Source organism: Crinia signifera, chromosome 11 (assembly GCF_055691185.1).
Source record: "Crinia signifera chromosome 11, ASM5569118v1, whole genome shotgun sequence".
NCBI lineage: Eukaryota > Metazoa > Chordata > Amphibia > Anura > Myobatrachidae > Crinia > Crinia signifera.
Window position 1 is genome coordinate 124,543,836 of NC_139227.1, and position 6,000 is coordinate 124,549,835.

At 41.7% G+C, this 6,000-nt stretch overlaps 1 long non-coding RNA gene across 1 annotated transcript in view; it reads left to right on the forward strand.

The window, feature by feature from the left end:
* Positions 1–1,577, forward strand: part of LOC146046402 (uncharacterized) — a 53,250-nt gene extending 51,673 nt beyond the window's left edge. Inside the window, exon 4 of the long non-coding RNA XR_014465875.1 lies at positions 1,063–1,577. This is a non-coding gene — a long non-coding RNA (uncharacterized LOC146046402). The remainder of the gene's footprint in view (positions 1–1,062) is intronic.
* The last annotated feature ends 4,423 nt before the right edge of the window (positions 1,578–6,000 follow it).

Consider the following 6,000-nt stretch of genomic DNA (forward strand, 5'->3'; position numbering starts at 1 on the left):
ATTTGTGTGTATATTATGTGTTTATACAGCATAAATGCAAGATACTTCAAAATATATCATTGAAATATAAAAATATTCCGAAATACGGAATAATCCGTTATCCAAAATTCTCCTGGTCCCGAGCATTTTGGATACGGGATACTCAACCTGTATAAGCATCTCAACCCATCCCAGGTCCATTTACCCAACCTCTGATGTCACCCATGCCATATACTCGTCTATACTCCCTCATAGGACTTACATGAACTCACTAAACATTACTGTATGTTTTGGTGGTTTTAGATGTGTGTGCTTATATAGAAACAGAAAAATGGCATTGCTTACTGGCTGGGGTGTTCCCTATCTCTGTTGACAACTGGTGCAAGAACATATATAGTACAATGTTTCAGTATGACTTTTTTTTATTTATTTATTTTCTTTAATAACCTACATCATATATAGCACAAAAGCCTTATGTAGGTATGTATGTATTAAACTCGCCAGATATCTCTGCATATCCCACCAGGGGTTTTCACTATTTGTGCAAGTCCCTGTCTCTGTGTGTACAGTATGTATGCACTTTCTTCCCATTTTAAATCCGAGAATAATTGTGACGTGAATTGTATTAAAAAAAATTACATATTAAAAAAGGTAGATTTAAATAGAAGGGGAGGAGACATTGCCTCCACTTTGGCAAAAAAACAAAATGTCCATGATTTTCAATTTTCGTACTTTACTTCCAGAAGGCCTAAATAAGGACTTCGAGCTAAAGTGGTTCATGTAGCCCATTCCCTGAATATATCTCTATCCTTATCTTTTATCGTCATTTTTATTGTATTTTATTATTATTTTTTTGTTATATTTTGTTATATTTTATCGTAATGTTTTTTTGATATATGTATTCAGGATGAATAACATTTATGATAATTGTTAAAAGGATTTTTATCTGTATACTAATATCCTCCTTTTATTATCTTCCCTGCATTTGCATTTTACAAAAATCCATTTCCACCCAATGCGAAAATATGAAATCAATAATCCAATTGAACAAAATCGTGGACCGGCACCTGGAATGCATAATAGGCGGGGAATGCTTTACATGGAACGCACATACAACTTCCGCATCTGAAAGACCGGCATTAGGAACGCATAAGGAACCGGAAGTGCATCAGGCGGAACGCACACGCAACTTCCGTTTCCGGCAGACGGAAGACGGAAACAGCGGTATTTACCTTGTTTTATGCAGGAAAGCTATTTGGAGAACATGAAATGGACTGGTAGGTCTTACCTTATGTGTGAATGTGTTATTAGTTTGTAGGAGAATTCCATGTCTGGTATCAGGCTTTTCTATATGTGGGTATAAATACCGGAACTGGAGGACTACTCCATATGCCTTGAAGAAGAAACACCTGGATTCGAAACGCGTTGGAGTTGGAGAAAGTAACACGGTGGTGCTGGAATCTGGGAGCTATCAGGGACGCCTGGGATCCCCATATTTTAACATCTGCACAATAGTCTGCATTTCTGTGTAGACCACGCCATTTGGTGAGAGTCCACCTTGTTACACTTGTCATTGATTGTCTATGTTTTAAAAAAAATTAAAAAGCTGTAGTATTGCACCAATTCAGTTTTTTTTCTTTCTACATGGGCAATGTATGAATTGGATTAATATTTGACGAACCGGTGACGTTACCGCCCCCTTCAGAGCACCTTTGTCTACAATCACAGTAGATATATCTACAGGGTACGGGTCACATATATCTGAACAGATAAATTCTGTTATAGAACGAAAATTTAAACTGTATTACACTATTGTACACTTGTATTTTCTTTTTATTCTCTTTTGGGAAATAAGGAAAATATTCAGTTAGCGCTAATGGGACACCCTGGTAAATTATTTCTTTGTTGGCTATTGTTTTTGTGTCGGAAGGTGATCCACACTTTCCTGTGTATCCCCCAGCGAAGACTAGCGCAATGGTCAATCTATGTTTAAAATTTGTTTTCCATTACTCTGTATTCAGGCTGATCGAGGCCGAAGCTGGGCACACCTGCATTTTTATGGACAGTCCTTGAAAACGGCTGAATACCACCCCTAATCAGTGACTTTGTGTCGATCAAATTGCGATGGGATTGGGATTAGATATTTTACAATTTTGGCGAATGCATCCGTGATACGATTCATATACATGCGCAGTCATTCACTGATCAATTACTGGCCTATCACTTGGGCAGCAAATTCATCATCAAGAGCATTTTCCTTCTGTTTCCTGGAAACAATTAAATCAAGAGAGCACAGGTGCTGATAACACCAGCTTGTTGCTGCTACTTCTCCAAATCCTGGTCTGGATCCTCCACATTACTCTTATGTGGAGAGATGCTGTCTCTGCCACAATGTGTAATATACAAGGTCTAGCGCAGGTTTGGCCAACTTGTGGCTTACCATCGTCGCTATTAGGGAATGCTAAAGCTGTGGCAGGGCATACTGGAGTGTGTGTAGTTTCACAACATCTGGAAAGTCACAGGTTGGCCAGTCCTGGTATAGCGTATATAGATGTAATATACACTGTCTACCAAAATATAAATGGATCAGATACGAAATGATGACAGAAGACCTTAAGTTAGGGCATGCAATGTGATGGACGCGATTTTACATAGGGAACAATGTTAAATGGGCCCATGGACCCGATTTTTCACTGTATACCCACCCTTATGTGTATTTTACATGACAAATGCCCCCCCATTGTTAACGCCACCCCACGATGAACACCAACACGAAGCTTGGTGAGCGGCGGCGGTACGTGTCCTCCGACCTTTTCATACCCCCACTATACACCTCGGCGCGGAGTTGATTTTATATAGTGTGTCGAGCGCAGCGAGCCACCGAGCCCGAAGCGTGGCGAGCGGACGCGTAATATCTGTGAAGTAATACGCGTCCCCTCGCAGGGCTCGCTGCGGTCGCCACGCTTCGGGCTCGGTGGCTCGCTGCGCTCGCCACACTATATAAAATCAACTCCACGCCGACGTGGATAGTGAGGGTATGAAAAGGTCGGAGGACGTGTACCGCCGCCCCTCGCTGCGCTCACCATGCTTCGGGTTGGCGTTCACCGTGGGATGGCGTTAACAATGGGGGGGCATTTGACCCATCAGGGTTGGGAAACAATAAAAATTGGGGTCTGGGGGGCATTTTACATTGATTCCAATGTAAAAATCGCGTCGATCACATCGCATGCGATTTGGTTGCATGTGATGCGATCACCGCAATTTTTGGGGTCCCGATGGATAAAATATTTAACGCTGGCACCGTGCTAGGAAACAAGTCCCCAGGATCCTTACACATCCGAGTATTTTCTCCTTAGCTCTAACCCTACCGCAGCCAAAGCCAGTACTTACCTCTGTCTGTATCCCGTTAGGATTCTGACTGAAGGGGTTTTGACTGCATCCCAAATAAATTATGTATATAGTATACACAAGGGAATGTACATGTGTAATGTACAATGTCTACACCGGGACTGGCCAAGCAGGTCATCTAGGTCTACCAACAGGTCACGTTTCCCAGACCCCCTAGCTTGTGCACAGGTGCAGTCATTACTAACAGTCACTTTTTTTTATGTGCTCAGCCATTCTTAACTGACAGATCCACAGGTGGCCTGGAAAACATGGACTGTTGGTAGATCTCAAGGACCGGTTTGGCCACCCCTGGCCTACAGTGCACACACAGAATATACAATGTGTACAGTATACACAATACACAATGTATATACAGTAGTATACACAAGGAATATGCAAGTGTAATATATTAAGTCTACAGTACAGTGTATACAATATGAGTTTACTATACAATGTCTGAAGTACAGATGGAACCATCCTCATCTAGCCCTTTAATAGGATTAAGTGAGTAATCGGATTATTGCTGCTGAGAACAATAGGATAGCCATGGTGAGCCAAGACCTAAGGAAGATAGTTGAGAGGGGCTCCATTTGTTTTGTGTATGTATATGTGTGTGTGTGTGTGGATATATATATATATGTGTGTATGTATATGTGTGTGTGTGTATATATATATATCCTCCCACTCCTGTGGTGCTCACTCCCCTTTGGGAAGTAGGCGGTTGTTGGAGAAAGGACATCTTTGTTGGGAGTTTGGAAATATCTCTAGTTCCCAATGACTTCAGGAAAGTACACAAATGCTATCTGTGATTGTTACCGACAGATGCAGCAACAGGTGAGGGCGATACATTTACTGGACAGAGTTCCCGTAACATTGGGGTCTGTAGTGTGGTCCCTGAGTCGGGACTGGACTCAGATGTAGACTCCATGTTGTTGCAGATGGCGGTCGTCAGTCAAGTCTCTTTCACCGTAATATTACAAACACTTTGTCCTTTTTTTTAATTTTCTTTTTTTTCTGAAATGTTGATTTTACTTTCACCACCTGTCAATCAGAATAATAAATCTGTACCAGCAGATAAGTGCACAATGTCTAACGCTACATTCCTGCCTTAGCCGGCACTTGGCGTCCGCAACTTTTCAGATTACATGAAATTCCAGCTATTAGTCTCCGTGGGAAGCTCTGATTGCTACACTGCGTGTCCCTACTCCACCGCTCATCTACCTATTATCAGCTGCCCACATATAATCCTAACATCTCACCTTAATATAACCCACCTTGCTGCCAGAAATACAGCTCCTGTCTGACATTACATTAGCAAGGGGCTGTTTAGACAGCAGAGGCCGGACTCCTTCCCGATACAGATGTAAGTTATTGTCATGCCACTGTTTTATGTCTTTTCAAACTAATTAACCGAATACAAAGCTGCATCTTTGCTCATTGAGATAATTGTTGAGCATATGACACCTGCAATGCTGAATCTCGCTACTCCCTCGTTTATAAAAGTGTGCGGAAATGTAATCCAGTGAAACATGGGGAAGATCCAACATCCATTTCCTGGCTTGTTCCTGTACTGCTGGTTTGGGCCCGGGGTAAACGAGTCTTGTACGTTGATGAAATGATCGGTTTTGGTCCAGTGTGATTCAATAGAGGGTCCTTCTTTTTCATGAATGCTATACCTTCTCCATAACCGTATGGTGTGACATACTCCATCCTGGTGCCAAAAGTTCTATCGGGACACGATAGTGGTGACACCATTTGAAAATAATAAAAACAAAAGTAAAAGGAGTCCTTTAGCCACCATCTGTTCACTGGCAGAGTTCACCTCCGCTGTTCCAGAAATATATCTTGAAACCGTTATGGCTGTCGACCCAGCAACATAAATGAAAAGTTGGGTTTAAATTCCCTATTATGTGACTGAGCAGGACGACTTGAGATTTACAGCATGCTTTCCACAGGGGTATTAGACTTCTATTATCACAGAGTGATGAAGTGCAACCTTGTCCTCAGAAAATTAGAGGGGGAAAAACGCTCCCAGATATATGACCTCCGAGCGCATATTTTGCCGAGCGCCCTGTTAGGAGCTTTAGAAGGATCTTAAATTATTTCCACTTTTCACATCTTTTTAAATACTTCGTTTTGCCGTTTTTGTAGGCAGGGACATAATTGGCCTCTTGGCTCTGGCTGACATCACGTCTAACGAGTCTTGATATTAAGACCAGATACCCGGCTTGAATGGGTCATTGTTTCAGCGCAAATTCTTTGTTTATAACCAGCACCTGTTTTACCTCACGTTCCAATAAATGATCATCATATATCACTACAAAAGGTTGGGATTGTGCCCTGTGTTTTCCATAGCTACCGGCTAATTTAACAATGCTTACCCATAAAAAGGTGAATTCATTATCCACTGTATTTCATTTAACAGAAAAATGCTTGTACCGAAACCTTTCCGTGCTTCCTTTCTCCTGTAGAAAACGCCATAAAATACAAGAGATTATATTTATCCTGGCATCCCAGTGTAGAGCAGATTTTTACAAGGAAACCCCCCCCCCCCTTTATAACTTGTCAATGAGAATGGAGGTTTTTCTACGTCACAACCTGATGACAACCTCCCACTTGGCATATTTGAAAATG